Source organism: Tachypleus tridentatus, unplaced genomic scaffold (genome assembly GCF_004210375.1).
Source record: "Tachypleus tridentatus isolate NWPU-2018 unplaced genomic scaffold, ASM421037v1 Hic_cluster_2, whole genome shotgun sequence".
Classification (NCBI taxonomy): Eukaryota; Metazoa; Arthropoda; class Merostomata; order Xiphosura; family Limulidae; genus Tachypleus; species Tachypleus tridentatus.
The window spans coordinates 46,513,042-46,536,321 of record NW_027467782.1 but is presented as its reverse complement, the minus strand read 5'-3'; the positions used below and the strand labels follow the sequence as shown (position 1 = coordinate 46,536,321).

At 35.0% G+C, this 23,280-nt stretch overlaps 1 pseudogene across 1 annotated transcript; it reads left to right on the top strand.

The window, feature by feature from the left end:
• The first annotated feature begins 201 nt into the window (after positions 1-201).
• LOC143242555 (serine protease 42-like) lies at positions 202-23,198 on the top strand (annotated as a pseudogene). The gene is made up of 8 exons (XR_013022908.1): positions 202-302; positions 1,535-1,977; positions 10,087-10,353; positions 12,875-12,951; positions 19,012-19,112; positions 19,818-20,086; positions 21,866-22,023; positions 22,293-23,198. The product of XR_013022908.1 is annotated as a serine protease 42-like (transcript).
• The last annotated feature ends 82 nt before the right edge of the window (positions 23,199-23,280 follow it).

Sequence of the window (23,280 nt, the reverse complement as noted above, 5' to 3'; positions counted from 1 at the left end):
CACTATATACGTAGACCAGTGAAGGTACTTGTGTGGGTGGTCAGAGGGAAAAAAAAAAGAAGAGTGGGTATTTCCCGCCACTGATCCACTTCTCTAAGTGTTGGCTCAAGAAGGTAACTTACCTTCAACTGGGTCGGTCATCAACTCCTCTTTAATAAGGTCAGAGCTAAGTAAACCGAAATCTTTGCTACCTCGCCACAAGACAGTTGCTGGTGGCAGAGTGGAGCACTTGGACACCAGCACTTAACTCTTCAGTGTAAATACACAGAAGTAAGTAGCATAACTAGTCAGCTGTCAGGGAGGTAAGTTGCAACGGAAGTTTTTCTTTATAATGACATCATAAAGATATCAATGCAGTTAAACAGTAGTGTGACGATGGTTATGAACGTGCTAGTGCCACGTGTTTAATGCCTAGCTGTAAATAGTCCAGTCAGTTTAACAATAGCTGGTTCAGATAGTGATCTTATATCTTGGTTTAACACTCTACTTGATGCACTAACAGTAAACAGTCCAGTTAGTTTAACAATAGCTAGTCCAACTAATGATCTTATACCTTGGTTTAACACTCTACTTAATGCACTAACAGTAAACAGTCCAGTTAGTTTAACAATAGCTGGTTCAGATAGTGATCTTATACCTTGGTTTAACACTCTAACAGTAAACAGTCCAGTCAGTTTAACAATAGCTGGTCCAGACAATGATCTTATACCTTGGTTTAACACTCTAACAGTAAACAGTCCAGTTAGTTTAACAATAGCTGGTTCATGTAATGATCTTATACCTTGGTTTAACACTCTAACAGTAAACAGTCCAGTCAGTTTAACAATAGCTGGTCCAGACAATGATCTTATACCTTGGTTTAACACTCTAACAGTAAATAGTCCAGTCAGTTTAACAATAGCTGGTTCAGATAATGATCTTATACTTTGGTTTAACACTCTACTTGATGCGCTAACAGTAAACAGTCCAGTCAGTTTAACAATAGCTGGTTCAGATAATGATCTTATATCTTGGTTTAACACTCTAACAGTAAACAGTCCAGTCAGTTTAACACTAACACTTATTATTTCATTTCAGTGAAAAGTTGCGATATGTACTTGTTGTATCATTACTGTAATTATACTATTTTGTCAGTTAACCCTAAATCCATTCCGGAAGCTTTGTTATTCTAATCTGTACTTACGCTATCTTAAAGAGGTTAGTTACGATACGGATATGTTATCTTAATTTGGATTACGTACAAACAACTGACCTTATGTCCGGCTACCAAGGATCTGTGATGTATTTTACGTTCTGTGTTGTGTGATGCCCACACACTAACGTTTACGCATGAAAAACAAATTATATTGTTCAGTATAATCACCAACGGCAGTGTCTGAAACGTATAGTACACTCAGATATAATCAGATCCAGCCGTATTTGAATCGCATATGCAGCTGAATGCTCGAGTGTAATAAATACAGACCGTACCCAGACTCGAGTGCCCCAATTATTATCTATGGTGATCGTTCTAAGTTTTTCTATTCGTACCTAGAATGGCTAAGTGGCTGATACCTGGATTGCTGGTCATGTCCATCGTTGGTCCAACTCTTTCGGACAGTTCCCGAACTAAAAGACAAATAACGTTCCCTAACCTTGGAACTGAAAGACGGGTAACGTTTCCAAACTCCATAACCGGAAGACAGGGAACGTTTTCGAGCTCCATAACCGGAAGACAGGGAACGTTTCCGAACTCCATAACCGGAAGACAGGGAACGTTTCCAAACTCCATAACCGGAAGACAGGGAACGTTTCCGAGCTCCATAACCGGAAGACAGGGAACGTTTCCAAACTCCATAACCGGAAGACAGGGAACGTTTCCAAACTCCATAACCGGAAGACAGGGAACGTTTCCAAACTCCATAACCGGAAGACAGGGAACGTATTTCAACCCTAATCTTCTCTCCACCATTTACACATTCATCCGCTACGTTCTAAGTAAGTACTTTGGAACCAAACTTTATGAAAACATCTCAACCCAATAAGTGTTTTAACTTTTTTGATCTAAATTAATTATTTTTGAGTGTATGGAAATTCAGTGCATGATCTATTATAATAATAATACCCGGTTCTTGTTTGTCCTCATAAGGTGTGTCCACCGTACTATCTATATACGCACCGGATTTCTAAGGATATAATATACTTTAGTAGACATGTTGGGCTACAACATTTTAAATCCTCATTAAAGTCTTTTTTTAAGGGTCTTATGTTAAGTTGTACAATAACGTAAAAATGTTCAATTATTCATACTATTAAGTACAGTAAAGTTTAAACTAAAGCAAAAGACGTACAAATGATTGTTTTTGAATTTCGCGCAAAGTTACACGAGGGCTATCTGCGCTAGCCGTCCCTAATTTAGCAGTATAAAACTAGAGGGAAGACAGCTAGTCATCGCTACCCACCTCTAACTCTTGGGATACTCTTTTACCAACGAATAGTGGAATTGACCATAACATTATAACATTCCCACGGCTGAAAGGACGAGCATGTTTGGTGTGACTGGAATTCGAACCGGCGACCATCAGATTAGGAGTGGAGGGTGAAAGTGATTGAAGCACTTATTACACATTAAATATAAGAAGAAACCAAAATCTGTGTTTATAGCAGATTGTCATATCGACATTTTAAATCGTTAGCAGATGTCTTTTTTATATTACTATTACTTTAAGATTATGACGTATTTTCTATTCACTGTGAAATGGACTGCGCATTGTTAACTACAAAAACTAAGGTTAGATTGATTCTCTGTTTGTACATTTTCCAAAATAACAGAGGAATGGTAATTATAAATCCACATAAATAGTTAATTTACGTCACATTATCATGTGATAATTAACTCAATAACAGCCTGTGGAAGCTGGCATCCCTGAAAAACCGTGAATACTTAGAGAGTGAATACGTGTTAGTGAAGGTTGTATTTATTTTATTTGTTGAGCCACGTGGTTTTAAATGTTTCTTTAGGCTTGGCATGGCTAGGTGGTTAGGGCGCTCGACTCGTAATCGAGGGTCACGGGTTCAAATCACCATCATACCAAACATGCTTGCCCTTTCAGTAGTGGAGGTTTTATAAAGATACGGTCAATCCCACTATTCGTTGGTAAAAGAGTAGCACAATAGTTGGCGGTGGGTGGTGATGACTAGCTGCCTTCAACCTAGACTTACACTTTTAAATCAGGAACGGCCAGTCCAGATGACCCTCGTGTAGCTTTGCGCGAAATTAAAAACACAAAAACTAAAGTTTCTTTAACTTCAGGAATTTCTGTAATAAAACTATGTATTTCGAAAACGAGGATACGGGTTCGAATCCATGCTACACCACGAAATATTCTCTGCACTTTAATCAAGCTGTCGGGCGTTGCCAGAATAGAGTACCTCCAAATAGCTCCCATCTTTCTGATCAGTAGGTCAAAATTACGGACAGCAGCAAATATAAATATAGAGAGTGTCCACAAGTTATTCACTCCATTATAAGCCTTTATAAGTTTTCTATTGTATGAACTACCTTAAAACAGTTTGCGACAATGAATAACCCAATTCAAGAAATGTTTGTTTGAATTCAGTAAACTACCACAGTCCAGTGAATAATTCAATAAACTACCACAGTTCAGTCAATAATTCAGTAAACTACCACAGTCCAGTGAATAATTCAGTAAACTACCACAGTCCAGTGAATAATTCAGTAAACTACCACACTTCAGTCAATAATTCAGTAAACTACCACACTTCAGTCAGTAAATCAGTAAACTACCACACTTCAGTCAATAATTCAGTAAACCACCACAGTCCAGTCAATAATTCAGTAAACTACCACACTTCAGTCAATAATTCAGTAAACTACCACAGTTCAGCCAATAATTCAGTAAACTACCACAGTCCAGTCAATAATTCAGTAAACTACCACACTTCAGTCAATAATTCAGTAAACTACCACAGTCCAGTCAATAATTCAGTAAACCACCACAGTCCAGTCAATAATTCAGTAAACTACCACACTTCAGTCAATAATTCAGTAAACTACCACAGTTCAGCCAATAATTCAGTAAACTACCACAGTCCAGTCAATAATTCAGTAAACTACCACACTTCAGTCAATAATTCAGTAAACTACCACAGTCCAGTCAATAATTCAGTAAACTACCACACTTCAGTCAATAATTCAGTAAACTACCACAGTCCAGTCAATAATTCAGTAAACTACCACAGTTCAGTCAATAATTCAGTAAACTACCACAGTCCAGTCAATAATTCAGTAAACTACCACACTTCAGTCAATAATTCAGTAAACTACCACAGTCCAGTCAATAATTCAGTAAACTACCACACTTCAGTCAATAATTCAGTAAACTACCACAGTCCAGTCAATAATTCAGTAAACTACCACAGTTCAGTCAATAATTCAGTAAACTACCACAGTCCAGTGAATAATTCAATAAACTACCACAGTTCAGTCAATAATTCAGTAAACTACCACAGTCCAGTGAATAATTCAGTAAACTACCACAGTCCAGTGAATAATTCAGTAAACTACCACACTTCAGTCAATAATTCAGTAAACTACCACACTTCAGTCAGTAAATCAGTAAACTACCACACTTCAGTCAATAATTCAGTAAACCACCACAGTCCAGTCAATAATTCAGTAAACTACCACACTTCAGTCAATAATTCAGTAAACTACCACAGTTCAGCCAATAATTCAGTAAACTACCACAGTCCAGTCAATAATTCAGTAAACCACCACAGTCCAGTCAATAATTCAGTAAACTACCACACTTCAGTCAATAATTCAGTAAACTACCACAGTTCAGCCAATAATTCAGTAAACTACCACAGTCCAGTCAATAATTCAGTAAACTACCACACTTCAGTCAATAATTCAGTAAACTACCACAGTCCAGTCAATAATTCAGTAAACTACCACACTTCAGTCAATAATTCAGTAAACTACCACAGTCCAGTCAATAATTCAGTAAACTACCACAGTTCAGTCAATAATTCAGTAAACTACCACACTTCAGTCAATAATTCAGTAAACTACCACACTTCAGTCAATAATTCAGTAAACTACCACAGTCCAGTCAATAATTCAGTAAACTACCACACTTCAGTCAATAATTCAGTAAACTACCACAGTCCAGTCAATAATTCAGTAAACTACCACACTTCAGTCAATAATTCAATAAACTACCACAGTCCAGTCAATAATTCAGTAAACTACCACACTTCAGTCAATAATTCAGTAAACTACCACAGTCCAGTCAATAATTCAGTAAACTACCACAGTTCAGTCAATAATTCAGTAAACTACCACAGTTCAGTCAATAATTCAGTAAACTACCACAGTCCAGTCAATAATTCAGTAAACCACCACAGTCCAGTCAATAATTCAGTAAACTACCACACTTCAGTCAATAATTCAGTAAACTACCACAGTCCAGTCAATAATTCAGTAAACTACCACACTTCAGTCAATAATTCAGTAAACTACCACACTTCAGTCAATAATTCAGTAAACTACCACAGTCCAGTCAATAATTCAGTAAACTACCACACTTCAGTCAATAATTCAGTAAACTACCACAGTCCAGTCAATAATTCAGTAAACTACCACACTTCAGTCAATAATTCAGTAAACTACCACAGTCCAGTCAATAATTCAGTAAACTACCACAGTTCAGTCAATAATTCAGTAAACTACCACAGTCCAGTCAATAATTCAGTAAACTACCACAGTCCAGTCAATAATTCAGTAAACTACCACAGTTCAGTCAATAATTCAGTAAACTACCACAGTCCAGTCAATAATTCAGTAAACTACCACAGTTCAGTCAATAATTCAGTAAACTACCACAGTTCAGTGAATAATTCAGTAAACTACCACACTTCAGTCAATAATTCAGTAAACTACCACAGTTCAGTCAATAATTCAGTAAACCACCACACTTCAGTCAATAATTCAGTAAACTACCACAGTCCAGTCAATAATTCAGTAAACTACCACAGTTCAGTCAATAATGCAGTAAACCACCACACTTCAGTCAATAATTCAGTAAACTACCACAGTCCAGTCAATAATTCAGTAAACTACCACACTTCAGTCAATAATTCAGTAAACTACCACAGTTCAGTCAATAATTCAGTAAACTACCACAGTTCAGTCAATAATTCAGTAAACTACCACACTTCAGTCAGTAATTCAGTAAACTACCACAGTTCAGTCAATAATTCAGTAAACTATCACAGTTCAGTCAGTAATTCAGTAAACTACCACAGTCCAGTCAATAATTCAGTAAACTACCACAGTTCAGTCAATAATTCAGTAAACTACCACAGTCCAGTCAATAATTCAGTAAACCACCACACTTCAGTCAATAATTCAGTAAACTACCACAGTCCAGTCAATAATTCAGTAAACTACCACACTTCAGTCAATAATTCAGTAAACTACCACAGTTCAGTCAATAATTCAGTAAACTACCACAGTTCAGTCAATAATTCAGTAAACTACCACACTTCAGTCAGTAATTCAGTAAACTACCACAGTTCAGTCAATAATTCAGTAAACTATCACAGTTCAGTCAATAATTCAGTAAACTACCACAGTCCAGTCAATAATTCAGTAAACTACCACAGTTCAGTCAATAATTCAGTAAACTACCACAGTCCAGTCAATAATTCAGTAAACTACCACACTTCAGTCAATAATTCAGTAAACTACCACAGTTCAGTGAATAATTCAGTAAACTACCACACTTCAGTCAATAATTCAGTAAACTACCACAGTCCAGTCAATAATTCAGTAAACTACCACACTTCAGTCAATAATTCAGTAAACTACCACAGTCCAGTCAATAATTCAGTAAACTACCACACTTCAGTCAATAATTCAGTAAACTACCACAGTCCAGTCAATAATTCAGTAAACTACCACAGTTCAGTCAATAATTCAGTAAACTACCACAGTCCAGTCAATAATTCAGTAAACTACCACAGTTCAGTCAATAATTCAGTAAACTACCACAGTCCAGTCAATAATTCAGTAAACTACCACAGTTCAGTCAATAATTCAGTAAACTACCACAGTCCAGTCAATAATTCAGTAAACTACCACAGTTCAGTCAATAATTCAGTAAACTACCACAGTTCAGTGAATAATTCAGTAAACTACCACACTTCAGTCAATAATTCAGTAAACTACCACAGTTCAGTCAATAATTCAGTAAACCACCACACTTCAGTCAATAATTCAGTAAACTACCACAGTCCAGTCAATAATTCAGTAAACTACCACAGTTCAGTCAATAATGCAGTAAACCACCACACTTCAGTCAATAATTCAGTAAACTACCACAGTCCAGTCAATAATTCAGTAAACTACCACACTTCAGTCAATAATTCAGTAAACTACCACAGTTCAGTCAATAATTCAGTAAACTACCACATTTCAGTCAATAATTCAGTAAACTACCACACTTCAGTCAGTAATTCAGTAAACTACCACAGTTCAGTCAATAATTCAGTAAACTATCACAGTTCAGTCAGTAATTCAGTAAACCTCCACACTAACCCCATTCTGCACGCAGAACATCAGGGCAGTAGATGATTTTGTTCCTAACATTAAGAAGCATGTCTTGAGTTAATGTTCTGCAAAGTACAGAAAACAAAATGTCTTGAATTGTGTTATTAATCGCCACAAACCGTTTTAAGACAGCTCATATAATAAAAAAATTGTAAAGGCCTATAATGGGTTGAATAATTTACGGACACCCTGTACAGATATAAACACAAATGTAGAATAGACTTAACGTGTAACGCCGTGAATAGGACAGTTAACCAAACTTCGTAACCATATTGCTAATAATTAGACAATCCTTTTCAATTCACAGCGTAAAATATGTTTTATCCCTAAGTTGGTGCAATGTTTTGTTTGATAGTAGAAAATGAATTTTATTTCAAATATTACAGTAACTCTAAAATAACTTGCAGCTGTTTGAAATGCAGAGACGATGGTACTTAATTCAAACCTCTATCAATGTTTCAATTTTCACAATAAACAAACGTGTCTTCTAGAACGTTCCATGTTACAGTTTGTGAGAAAAACCTAACATTTAAAGCAGTGAATAACGTGGACGTTTCGGGTCATTTCCAAGAAGACTTCTTCTAACAAAACCAGATTGTTAAAACTGGGCTTACTGCTCAGAGAGTATGCGTATCATAACCTACATCTTCGAAGTTAGCTGGAGACAGTGGTGGTAGACATTAGTGCCAAATTTAAGCAGAAACCCACACAAAAAGCTATCATTACTGTATCCACTGAGAGTATCGATACCAGAATTTTTTAGCTTAATAAATCCGCCATTTTTACTTATGAACCATCGGGAACTTCTAAATACAAAGCAAAATAAAGTACTATTTTATGTTAATAATTATGTTCCAACTGACAATTACAAGACCTAGCCGAAACATCCTGTAAAATATATCCCAACCATCCAGGATCCTTACCTAAACACACAGGATCTTGTAAAATATATCCCAACCATCCAGGATCCTTACCTAAACACACAGGATCCTGTAAAATCTATTCTAAACACCCATAACCCTATAAAACCTATCCTAAACACTCAGAACCCTATAAAACCTATCCTGAACATTAAAGACCCTATAAAACCTATTTTAAACACTCAGGACCCTATAAAACCTACCCTAAACACTCAGGACCCTGTAAAACCTATCCTAAACACTCAGGACCATGTAAAACCTATCCTAAACATCCAAAACCCTATAAAACCTATCCTAAACATTAAAGACCCTGTAAAACCTATCCTAAACACTCAGGACCCTGTAAAACCTATCCTAAACACACAGGATCCTGTAAAACCTATCCTAAACATTAAAGACCCTGTAAATCCTATCCTAAATACACAGGATCCTGTAAAACCTATCCTAAACATTCAGGACACTGTAAAACCTATCCTAAACACTCAGGACCCTGTAAAACCTATCCTAAACACTCAGGACCCTGTAAAACCTATCCTAAACACTCAGGACCCTGTAAAACCTATCCTAAACACTCAGGACCCTGTAAAACCTATCCTAAACACTCAGGACCCTGTAAAACCTATCCTAAACACACAGGATCCTGTAAAACCTATCCTAAACACTCAAGACCCTGTAAAACCTATCCTAAACACACATGATCCTGTAAAACCTATCCTAAACACTCAGGACCCTGTAAAACCTATCCTAAACACTCAAGAATCCTAATAATCATGGCATCCAATAAGCCTGCGTCTTCTTATTTCTTCAAATAGTCCCTTAATAAATACTTCTCATGATGAGAATGCAAGATGAAAATTTTCCTTATTTTTACCAAAAAACAGGGTAATATATTTATTTAAAATAACCAAGATAACCTATAATTTAACTAGGTAATCAATACTATATTTTTATAAATGCTATCGATTACATAATGTCTGTCCGCCTACCGCTGGAAGACAAATATTTTCAGCCGAGTATGTTAAGTTTCTTCTACAATATTTCGGTAAAATAATTTGTGATTGTTTGCTTGCGTTTTAAACTGAAAGGTCTGAAATGTTTTTGGCTTTTATCCACCACATCTGCGTTTATTTTATTAGAGCCTCGCACGGTCTCGTGATTAAGGTGCTCGACTCCCAGTTTGAGGGTCACAGGTTCAAATCTCCATCACCTTTCATCATCGTAGACGTTGTAATATAAAAGTTATTCCCACTATTTGTTGATAAAGTCGTAGCCCAAGAGCTGGCGTTAGGTGGTAATGACTAGCTGACTTTCCTCTAGTCTGTCGCTGTTAAATTAGGGACAGCAAGAGCAGAAAGCTCTAATGTAGCTTTATTCGAAATTAAAATCAAACTTTATGTTGGTAGTAACAGAAGAATGTAGTGTACAATGTATTTTTGCATTTGATTTTTTTTAAAGGAAATAACTACCGAAAAATATTTTTGCTAACCCTTTTTACCTTGTTGAGTTTTAACTTATTTACTCATTATTTTTTTTATTATGTTCTGATAGGGCTTCCACAGAACTGCCTCTACCAGGGACAAACATACGGTTGTGATTTTGGGTTTAACTGTTGGCTTGAAGGAAAGAGGGCGCTAAACTTGTGCAATGGCGGCACGGTGTGGGCCTGTTGTGTGCCTTTGAACTTTCAATCATTTATCAGTGAAAGTTTGAGCTATTTGAGTCAGTCATTGAATGCCAACACACCAAAGCCTAGTGTTGGTACCATAAGCAGCCAAACCACGAAACCAGGGTTCGCTAGTGTAGCGCAAGATGGAGGTAGTAGCTTCATAATTATAATTTCTTACAGAACGATTTGATTTAACATTGTAATAAGAACCAATAGAAATCTCAATCGGTATATATAATGCTGGATGTGCGCCATCTATATGTCAAAACAAGATTATTTATTTTATTTTTGTAAAAGGAAAAGGAAATCAGTGAAGATTAATTTAGAAGTATAGAAATATAAACATATTTTTGTCATGTACTTTTATTTGCCTCATTTTACGCAAGAAAAACTGTTGGCGTATTTACATCCGGGTTTTATTTAATAATATACGTAAAAATGTGATTAGAATAATGTATTTGAGTTTTTCACACATTATAGAATTGTTTATTTGTTGTTTTTAAATGTGTATTTAATGGTTTTTAAAAAGAAATATATTGGCCCTATAAAAATGAAATAAAATATAAGGTATCGGCATACCAAATGTGTGTCACATAAAACCTTGCACCAGACGAGAAGATAACTAGAGCCCGCGAATTAAGGGAATTAGCCCATTCAACCACACACACATACATACATACATACGAGAATACACTTTTGTGCTTTACGTTCACGTGCAGTGCAATACACCTGGCTGACACTTGTTGAAATAACCAGGAAGTGTCAGGGTATTCCCACATCCTACTGTTTAATGTTAATATACCGTTATGTTCGTCTTTGCTTATGTTATGTAATATAAAATACAACTCTTGTTATGTTGTCACCGCATTAAAACGTATTTTTTTATGTATCCTTAAAAATAATAACTATTAACATAGTTATTTGGATATTCCTCTCAAAGTATTTGGCAAGATTTGTGGTTTTTTTCTTCTTTTAATTGAACAGTAGCCGAGCAAAATTGAGTCGTAAACACTAGGAGACCTTTCTTGTAATGTCCACTTTAAAGTAAAATATGCCTTAAAATCAACCTTTTCATGATTGATAACGTAAAGCTAGCACGTGAAATAAAAAGTATACGCGTCCTAAGAGATTTCCCATAACGCCTAAAACAGTAATTTCTAAGTCTTTGTCATGCACTCTTCAGCACAGATGATGATATAAATACACTTAGCCTTGCGTGGACGATTGGTTTAGATGCTCAAGTCGTGATCGTAACCAAACATGTTACACCCTTTCACCTATGTGGGCGTTGTAATATGACGGTCAACAGGTGCGTAGATTTTTTACATCCGATGGGGGGGGGGGATAATTTTTGCAACCACTTATGTGGACTGTTCAATTTGCAAATTGGTAATCTCTGATTACCTGAACTGAAAGCTGTAAACATGCAGTCACAGAGTAATCTTGTTGCCACGATACTTACATGTATACTTAGGCCAACTGACTGATACTTAAGAACTATCGCTTAGATCGAAAACCTTAGAAGCACGCCTATATTAAAGATGTACATTTTGACTACTGAAAAAGCCTACATCTAGGCCTAATTATGTAATTCGATTGGTAAGAACACGAGAATCACAAGAACAAACACACAATTTGTTGGCCTGTGATGCAATAAAACAATTCAACAGACCAAACTGTAGGGGGGGGGATAATTGTATGCACCATACCCCCACCTAAAATGAAGGGGGGGTATATACCCTCCATCCCCCCCAGGATCTACGCCCCTGACGGTCAATCACATTATTCCCTGGTAAAAGATTAGCCCAAGAATTAGTGGGCGGTGTTAACTAGCTTTTTTGTATCTACTTTATCATTTCTAAATTTAGTTCAGTTAGAGCTGATAGCCCTCGAGTAGTTTTGCACGAAATTCAACAAACTATACATAATTTCTAAGTTCAGCGTTAAATTTTAAAAATCCGTTTAGGAAGTTTGGAATGTATACTTATTTTAACTTCAATTTTTAGATTTCTAGAATAAGAGAAAAACGTAAGTAATCAGTGTAACACCTTTTTTTCTAAAATAAAATAGCTTTGTTTTTAAGCAGGTAGTATAAAACACCATGGCTTTGAATCTTACTAATACCAACAAAAAACAAAAGTAAAGTTAACTACCGTATTTTACGCCTTGTAAGACCCATTGTTTTCTTTAAAAACAAATCGAAAAATTCCCACGCGTCTTCCAAGACAAAAATGATGGTTTAAGGCAAGAGGTCAGCTAAGGGTCTACTTGAAACGGCCTCTCATACAGATCGTAATTTCATTACTTACCAATTACAAGTATTTCAAATAGCATAAAACATCCAATTTAACGAATATTGTCGATATACAGTGAAGAATATAATATATTTGACTATATTTACTCACTAGGGTGAATAAATGTCAAGGTTACATCAAGGTGTTGGTTACTGAGTCAAAATATTTGTTTTTAGGACTGTCTTTCTAAAATTAAAATGCGTCTTCCACGGTGAAGCGTCTTACAAGACGTAAAATATGGTATTAATTTAGTGATTACTAATTCAGATTTAAAAAGGCTTCTTTTGGTTTTTAAATACGTAAGTAGGCGATAATAAACGTGAATTATCTTAAAGTTACACTGGTTATAAGTAATGTCATGTGTTTATGCTTTTAGTGTGCGGAAAAACATATTTACGAGGTTCGAAAATCATTGGAGGCGACGATGCAAAATTTGGCGAAGTCCCTTGGCAGGTAGGCCTACACTTTTTATATTTCATTTTAAGCGTCGCGAAGTTTTATTAAAGTAATGATACATAGTTTTGTGAACTATGTTTTAATATTATATGCTGGACATGAACCAGCTAGCCATGACGTAGTAATAATGTGTGTTACCTAGAAATTTCCTGAATGCTATCTGGATTTGACGTGAGGTCCAGAATATTTGTTGAGAGAAACATTTGATGGTGTAAGAACAAAAAAACAGTTTGCTTTTTTTGTTACTAAGAGCAAAGTTATCAGTGTTGTGCCCACAATAGGTATCGACAACTGGATTGTATCGTTATAAACTTTAAAACTTATGGATTAGCCATAGAGGGTAGAGTAGTACAAAAATTGTCGTTAGCCGGTCGGTCTGTCAGTACATCAGCTTAAAACTGTACTATATGTGCATACACTGTATTGTAGTTATGGTAGGAAGTTTTGGCCTTTTTTTATTTCTTATAAAGCTCAACTATGATTTACAAGAGTCACCATATGAGTGTAGGAACAGGTTCACAAAAAACCTGGCGCTAGGCCCACTTACTTATAGCACGAACGAATTTATAATGTCGTTAAATTAAATGTCGGGAAATATATTTTTAACTTTCAACGCTTAGAAAGTTCTAAGTGTAATTTAAGGTAAGAATACACTGCACAACAATTTCTTTGAAAAGATTTGCTTCCTGAAAAGGTTTTTGCTGATTGTGACAGGTACCTGGTGGGTATGCACAAATATAGTTTTGGTTTTGCTTCATCGCGTAGGAGCTCTGAGAAATAGACAGTTAACTGTTTACTGGCAACAACGTATTTAATTGCGTTTATGTTTCTAATATGCTATTAAGTTCAATATAATTAAAAGTGTTTTGCTCCTGATTTTCGTTTGTATTCAATGTCCGGTGCATCACGTTGCAGAGTCCAACAGTAGTCAGCAAGCATTGGCGGATTCCAGTTGACCTGATATCGTTTTTCCATTGTAGCAAAACTGAAGATTTCGATGAAACGGCACGTGATGAGCAAATTTGGATGTGATTTTCGTGATCAGCAGCCAACAATCTATAAGGTACATCCAACAGTTTTCAAGAAGCAAAAACTGTGTTGTGCAGTGATATCAAATAGTATTTTGTGAGTTATTGAATGAATCTGTTTCAAGTTGGTTTCACACCCAGCAAACTGGAGTATACAGTTTGCTAACAGTAAATACTATTTCGTCTTCATCTTGTTACCAGGAATTGAATTTGGAGTAAAAATGGAATTGGTAGTGTGAGCAAATAATTTCTATAGTAACTACAGTCTAGAATTGGTAGTGTGGGTAAATAATTCCTATAGTATCTACAGTCTAGAATTGGTAGTGTGGGTAAATAATTCATATAGTATCTACAGTCTAGAATTGATAGTGTGGGTAAATAATTTCTACAGTATCTACAGTCTAGAATTGGTAGTGTGAGTAAATAATTCCTATGGTATCTACAGTCTAGAATTGGTAGTGTGAGTAAATAATTCCTATAGTATCTACAGCCTGGAATTGGTAGTGTGGGTAAATAATTTATATAGTATCTACAGTCTAGAATTGGTAGTGTGAGTAAATAATTCCTATAGTATCTACAGTCTAGAATTGGTAGTGTGGGTAAATAATTCATATGGTATCTACAGTCTAGAATTGGTAGTGTGGGTAAATAATTCCTATAGTATCTACAGTCTAGAATTGGTAGTGTGAGTAAATAATTTCTATAATATCTACAGTCTAGAATTGGTAGTGTGAGTAAATAATTTCTATAATATCTACAGTCTAGAATTGGTAGTGTGAGTAAATAATTTCTATAGTATCTACAGTCTAGAATTGGTAGTGTGAGTAAATAATTTCTATAATATCTACAGTCTAGAATTGGTAGTGTGAGTAAATAATTTCTATAGTATCTACAGTCTAGAATTGGTAGTGTGAGTAAATAATTCCTATAGTATCTACAGTCTAGAATTGGTAGTGTGAGTAAATAATTCCTATAGTATCTACAGTCTAGAATTGGTAGTGTGAGTAAATAATTCCTATAGTATCTACAGTCTAGAATTGGTAGTGTGGGTAAATAATTCATATGGTATCTACAGTCTAGAATTGGTAGTGTGGGTAAATAATTCATATGGTATCAACAGTCTAGAATTGGTAGTGTGGGTAAATAATTCCTATAGTATCTACAGTCTAGAATTGGTAGTGTGAGTAAATAATTTCTATAATATCTACAGTCTAGAATTGGTAGTGTGAGTAAATAATTCCTATAGTATCTACAGTCTAGAATTGGTAGTGTGAGTAAATAATTCCTATAGTATCTACAGTCTAGAATTGGTAGTGTGAGTAAATAATTCCTATAGTATCTACAGTCTATAATTGGTAGTGAGAGTAAATAATTTCTATAGTATCTACAGTCTATAATTGGTAGTGTGGGTAAATAATTCCTATAGTGTCTACAGTCTAGAATTGGTAGTGTGAGTAAATAATTTCTATAGTATCTACAGTCTAGAATTGGTAGTGTGGGTAAATAATTCCTATAGTGTCTACAGTCTAGAATTGGTAGTGTGAGTAAATAATTCCTATAGTATCTACAGTCTAGAATTGGTAGTGTGAGTAAATAATTTCTATAGTATCTACAGTCTAGAATTGGTAGTGTGGGTAAATAATTCCTATAATGTCTACAGTCTAGAATTGGTAGTGTGAGTAAATAATTCCTGTAGTGTCTACAGTCTAGAATTGGTAGTGTGAGTAAATAATTTCTATAGTATCTACAGTCTAGAATTGGTAGTATGGGTAAATAATTCCTATAGTATCTACAGTCTAGAATTGGTAGTGTGAGTAAATAATTTCTATAGTATCTACAGTCTATAATTGGTAGTGTGGGTAAAAAATTTCTATAGTATCTACAGTCTATAATTGGTAGTGTGAGTAAATAATTTCTATAGTATCTACAGTCTATAATTGGTAGTGTGGGTAAATAATTCCTATAGTGTCTACAGTCTAGAATTGGTAGTGTGAGTAAATAATTCCTATAGTATCTACAGTCTAGAATTGGTAGTGTGAGTAAATAATTTCTATAGTATCTACAGTCTATAATTGGTAGTGTGAGTAAATAATTTCTATAGTATCTACAGTCTATAATTGGTAGTGAGAGTAAATAATTTCTATAGTATCTACAGTCTATAATTGGTAGTGTGGGTAAATAATTCCTATAGTGTCTACAGTCTAGAATTGGTAGTGTGAGTAAATAATTTCTATAGTATCTACAGTCTAGAATTGGTAGTGTGGGTAAATAATTTCTATAGTATCTACAGTCTGGAATTTGTAGTGTGGGTAAATAATTCCTATAGTATCTACAGTCTAGAATTGGTAGTGTGAGTAAATAATTTCTATAGTATCTACAGTCTAGAATTGGTAGTGTGGGTAAATAATTTCTATAGTATCTACAGTCTAGAATTGGTAGTGTGGGTAAATAATTTCTATAGTATCTACAGTCTAGAATTGGTAGTGTGGGTAAATAATTTCTATAGTATCTACAGTCTAGGATTGGTAGTGTGGGTAAATAATTTCTACAGTATCTACAGCCTGGAATTGGTAGTGTGGGTAAATAATTTCTATAGTATCTACAGTCTAGAATTGGTAGTGTGGGTAAATAATTTCTATAGTATCTACAGTCTAGAATTGGTAGTGTGGGTAAATAATTCATATGGTATCTACAGTCTAGAATTGGTAGTGTGGGTAAATAATTCATATGGTATCTACAGTCTAGAATTGGTAGTGTGGGTAAATAATTTCTATAGTATCTACAGTCTAGAATTGGTAGTGTGGGTGAATAATTTCTACAGTATCTATAGCCTGGAATTGGTAGTGTGGGTAAATAATTTCTATAGTATCTACAGTCTAGAATTGGTAGTGTGGGTAAATAATTCATATGGTATCTACAGTCTAGAATTGGTAGTGTGGGTAAATAATTTCTATAGTATCTACAGTCTGGAATTTGTAGTGTGGGTAAATAATTCCTATAGTATCTACAGTCTAGAATTGGTAGTGTGAGTAAATAATTTCTATAGTGTCTACAGTCTAGAATTGGTAGTGTGGGTAAATAATTTCTATAGTATCTACAGTCTAGAATTGGTAGTGTGGGTAAATAATTTCTATAGTATCTACAGTCTAGAATCGGTAGTGTGAGCAAATAATTTCTACAGTATCTACAGTCTAGAATTGGTAGTGTGGGTAAATAATTCATATGGTATCTACAGTCTAGAATTGGTAGTGTGGGTAAATAATTTCTATAGTATCTACAGTCTAGAATTGGTAGTGTGGGTAAATAATTTCTACAGTATCTACAGCCTGGAATTGGTAGTGTGGGTAAATAATTTCTATAGTATCTACAGTCTAGAATTGGTAGTGTGGGTAAATAATTCATATGGTATCTACAGTCTAGAATTGGTAGTGTGGGTAAATAATTTCTATAGTATCTACAGCCTGGAATTGGTAGTGTGGGTAAATAATTTCTATAGTATCTACAGTCTAGAATCGGTAGTGTGAGCAAATAATTTCTACAGTATCTACAGTCTAGAATTGGTAGTGTGGGTAAATAATTTCTATAGTATCTACAGTCTAGAATTGGTAGTGTGGGTAAATAATTTCTATAGTATCTACAGTCTAGAATTGGTAGTGTGGGTAAATAATTCATATGGTATCTACAGTCTAGAATTGGTAGTGTGGGTAAATAATTCATATGGTATCTACAGTCTAGAATTGGTAGTGTGGGTAAATAATTTCTATAGTATCTACAGTCTAGAATTGGTAGTGTGGGTAAATAATTTCTATAGTATCTACAGTCTAGAATTGGTAGTGTGGGTAAATAATTTCTATAGTATCTACAGTCTAGAATTGGTAGTGTGAGTAAATAATTCCTATAGTATCTACAGTCTAGAATTGGTAGTGTGGGTAAATAATTCATATGGTATCTACAGTCTATAATTGGTAGTGTGGGTAAATAATTTCTATAGTATCTACAGTCTAGAATTGGTAGTGTGAGTAAATAATTCCTATAGTATCTACAGCCTGGAATTGGTAGTGTGGGTAAATAATTTCTACAGTATCTACAGCCTGGAATTGGTAGTGTGGGTAAATAATTTCTATAGTATCTTCAGTCTAGAATTGGTAGTGTGAGTAAATAATTCCTATAGTATCTACAGCTTGGAATTGGTAGTGTGGGTAAATAATTTCTATAGTATCTACAGCCTGGAATTGGTAGTGTGAGTAAATAATTCCTATAGTATCTACAGTCTAGTATTGGTAGTGTGGGTAAATAATTCATATGGTATCTGGCCCGGCATGTTAAGGCATGCGACTCGTAATCTGAGGGTCGTGGGTTCGCATCCCGGTCGCGCCAAACATGCTCGCCCTCCCAGCCGTGGGGTCGTTATAATGTGACGGTCAATCCCACTTTTCGTTGGTACAAGAGTAGCCCAAGAGTTGGCTGTGGGTGGTGATGACTAGCTGCCTTCCCTCTGGTCTTACACTGCTAAATTAGGGACGGCTAGCACAGATAGCCCTCGAGAAGCTTTGTGCGAAATTCCAAAACAAACAAACAAACTATAGTATCTACAGCCATGTTTCTTTACAACCCCTAATTTCCTTGTTATTAAGGTTTCATTTTATTTATTTTTGGTCCGGCAGTGGCTCAGCCGTATGTCTGCAGACTTACAGCGCTAGAAACCAGGTTTTGATTCCCATGGTGGCAGAGCATAGATAGTCTAAGGTGCAGCTTTGTGCTTAACTTAAAAAAGAAAAAAATCTATCTTGTTTAATAGATTATTGCTAGAAGTGGTCTTATTTAAGTGTCTAAACTAATGTTTGTTTGTTATTAAAATCCCCCAGTGGGTCAGTGGTACGTTTATAGACTAATTACGTAAAAATCCATTGTTCAATATTCTGCATTGGTCACGGCACGTAGCTTAACGTGACTTTGTTGTAACACCAACTCTTTATTGTTAAAACATCTGATTCTTCATTCAAGTTTCATAAAAAACATCTTTTAACAGGTAGCAGTTTTGAAGAAAAGTCGCCTTTCTAAACGAATATCGTGTGGTGGTGCTCTAATTCACAAGAAATGGGTGGCAACTGCAGCCCACTGCGTGTATCGGTAAGTGCGTATACGAACGTTACGTATGTGTACCTTCTAGGTCTGTATGTGGACGTTATATCATACAAATATATACCCTTTAAGCGTGTACGGATGTTGTATTACATATATATGAATGTATTCATCTTATAAATGTGTATATGTACGTTATATCATACAAATATATACCCTCTGAGTTTGTATATGAACATTACATTGTACGTACACATATGTACCCTCTAAGTCTATATATGCACATTGTATCATATATATATATATAAATGTATATGCCCTCTAAGTATGTACAGATGTTGTATCATATATACACATGTATATACCCTCTGTGAATTGCCTTCTGCCATTGTAGATACCTTGACTTTGGATTTTGATCTAATTAACTTCTTGTCAAAACACGTATGTGCAAGCCTACTAAAGCTATTAATATGTATGTGGTGCTTACTTCGAGTGCTGCTAGTTGTCCCTAATTTAGAAAGAACAAGATAGAAGCCACACAGAAACATTTGTTTTATAGAAAAAGTTAGACATAAATGGAAACTCTAGTATCTGTACTGAATTCACTCAAGCATAAATTTTATTATGACAAAGATACGAATTTAATCTGTTATTTTAGTGTTGAACCTGTATACGTAGTGTTATAATAAAGATACAACTCTATATATATTTGGTATTATGATAAAGATACAACCCTAACTTCTGTTATTTCAGTGCTGCAACACGTATACTTGGTGTTCGAGTTGGTGAGTATGATATTAGGACAACAAATGAGAAGTTACCTCATGATGAGTACAATATCAGAAGAAAGATTATTTATTCAGGATATAACCCAGGAAACTTCCTGGGAGACATTGCCCTCCTTGAGCTTACAGAACCAGTGAAACTCCAACGTCACATAGTTCCAGTGTGTCTACCACAGGATGAACAGGAGTTCACAGGAAACTTAGGAACAGTCACAGGCTGGGGACGAACAAAACATGGTAAGTCTCCATATAGTTCCAGTGTGTATGCCACAGGATGAACAGTAGTTAACAGGAAACTTAGGAACAGTCACGGGCTGGGGACGAACAAAACATGGTAAGTCTCCATATAGTTCCAGTGTATCCTTCACAGGAAGCCTATGAACAGACATGGGGCTGGGGGCCATCTGAGAAATGGTCTTATCATTATGATGTTTCTTTGCTCCAAAAATGGAATGGAAATCAGAGAATAAGGTACAGTAAAATCCTGGTTCACTTAGACTGGTATATTATCAACACCAGTTCTGGTTCAATAAATAAATAAAAAACATACAAGTTGATGTTATATCCACTTCATTTGTGCATATGTTAAGAACTGTATGCTTCCATCTTAGTTATTGTTATAATATTTTAATTAAAGAAATTTTCTTAATTATTTCTTCTTATTAACAATGGATTTCTTACATTGTTAGAAGAAAAAAAAAGTGGTATTTTATAATGGTATTCTCCATACAATTGTAACAAAACTGTGATGCTTCTGTTAGTTATGTGTAATCAAATACAAGAACTGTTCAAAGTACAAGTATTCTTCTAATGTTATTGTAGCTAATCAGAGAATAAGTTTTATTAACATAATGTTTTGGAGCAACAAGGAACCTATAGGTCCATCACGGACATTCCATCCTCTAAACTAAATTAATTATCATTATCATTTATATACTTTAACTCATTTAAATTTACTCACTCTACATCTATAGGCCAACCACCCTTCTTGAAAAGTAAAACTGTCTTAGCTGAAGATGACTCCAACCTTGCAAAAACGTATAATTGTGTTCCCTAGTCCTTCTATTTCCACTGGTAAATATAAAAAAATAACAATGCATCAACATTACCAATTCCCTTTACAATTTAAAACACATAAGTATATCCCCTTTAACTCTTTTTTTATTTAAGAGAAAACAACTTCAAAATATTTCAGCCTTTCCTCATATAACAACCCCCCTCCATCGCAGGTACCATTCTAGTAACCTTTCCCAACAATCTGATGTCTTTCTTAAGGTAAGGAACCCAAGACTGAACAATATTTTATATGTGATTTAACCAGTGACCTACACAATGAAATTAATAACCTCTTTAGGTTTGTATTCAGTATTTCTGCTGTATCTAATCAGAGGTTGGAACTGATCAAAGTTTTGGCTAGTTTTATACTTACTATATTATTTAGGTTTGATTTGTTTGTTTTGAATTTTTCACAAAGCTACACAAGGGTTACCTGTGCTAGCCGTCGCTAATTTAGCAGTGTACGACTAGAGGGAAAGCAGCTAGTCATCACCACCCACCACAAACATTTTGGGCTACTCTTGAACCAACAAAGAGTGGGAATGACCATCACTTTATAACACCCCCACAGCTGAAAGGGCGAGTGCGTTTGGTGTGACAGGGATTTGAACCTGCAGCCCTTGGATTACAAGTCGAGTACCTTAACCACCTAGCCTATTATTTTGGTGTTTGCTTCAGTGATGTTTCATTTCATGCATTTATCACACCTCAGTTTTTTAAATTAAAAAAGCGAAAAACTGGTTTTGATGTCAGAATTATATAGAGAAAATAAGCCTTAATACATCTGTTTATGAAACATTACTTTCTAACCTTATTGGGAGCTTTTATGGCCTCACCAACCTGAGGAAGAATTTGAAGGAGACATTTTTTTGTTTCTGATTTAAGGCTGTCACAGTTTATATAGTATTAACTCTCATTTTCATTGGGTTTATGAGCATTAGAACAATCACTGTTTGGTAGGAGTTCGAGCTGTTCCCAGTAAACTTCAGAAAGCAGTGGTGGAGATTATGGACAGTAAAAAGTGCCAGCAGTGGTATAAGAGTGTGGGAAGAAGAGAAAAGATTTACAAAGAAATGTTATGTGCTGGTTACAAAGACGGTGGAAAGGATGCCTGCCAGGTAAGAGCTTGTCACTGCACAAGATTTATATAATGAACAGATAATTATCTTGAGTTCCCACAACATAATTACATGTTGTAACTGTTTTCTGTAACAAATATTATACAACTTGTAGCCGTACAACCTCTGAACATAAAACCTTTAGTTAACAGGTAAATCTTTAATGCCATTTACTTCATACATCTTTTTTTTCCTTGTGTCACTTTTAATACTAAACTGAAACTAGTTAAAAACAAAGATATATTAACTGATTCTACTTGTCATTGCAGGGTGATTCGGGGTGGCCCACTAACAGTTAAATCCAATGGTAGGTACATGCTGGTAGGAATCGTTTCGTGGGGAGTGGGTTGTGGCCGAGCAAACCTTCCAGGTGTTTACACTAAAGTTTCCTCTTTTATGCCATGGATCAGAACTTATGTTAACTGATCAGATCTCCCACTACATTGCTATTACATAAATTAATTATCAATACGTACTACATTTCTCACGTCTTTGAATCGTGTAGTACAATGCATTTTATCAAACGAGAATCAATCAGTTTTGACTAAGATTATACATACTGGAAGTCTGTTTTGTTACACCAATAACTCCATCAACTATTTTTGTATATTTATTATAATCTGAAACTATGTACATTTATTGAATAAATGAAATGTAACATCTACTGATGAAACACATAGTGTTTACAGGTTTTAAAGTAAACAACTTGTGGAAGTATTTCATATTAATTTTGATCAGTTCAGATGTAGTGGTGAAGTTCCAAATTATTGAATAAGAATGTATGAAATACTCCAACATCGACCACATATGAGAATTGAAAGTTCCAGTGCTTTTAGCCCATCATGTTTTGTACAATTAATTTTATAAACATTTTTATGGTTATTTTTTTTCTTTAAATCTCATATACTTAGAAATGTTTGTATGTAAATATATATTTATGTAAAAAACGATATCGGATGGAAATATTCATGTGTAACACACATCTTAAGTGTTCATTCTGTAAGCACGAGTCAATATATTAAGATGGAAAATTTGCCAAGAGTCAGTTGTTTAAAAAAAAACTAACCAGTCAAACGTTCATGTTATGCATTTGTTTAACTGTATGCAAAATGATGAAAGGTGACAGTATCTCAACTGAGTTGATCTGTTTAATTTCTTAACTGGGATTTATGTGCCAAACATCCAACAAGATTCTGTACACACGGCTGAATAGTAGTCAATAAATGAGCCATCAAAACGGTTTTGTTTATGACTTAT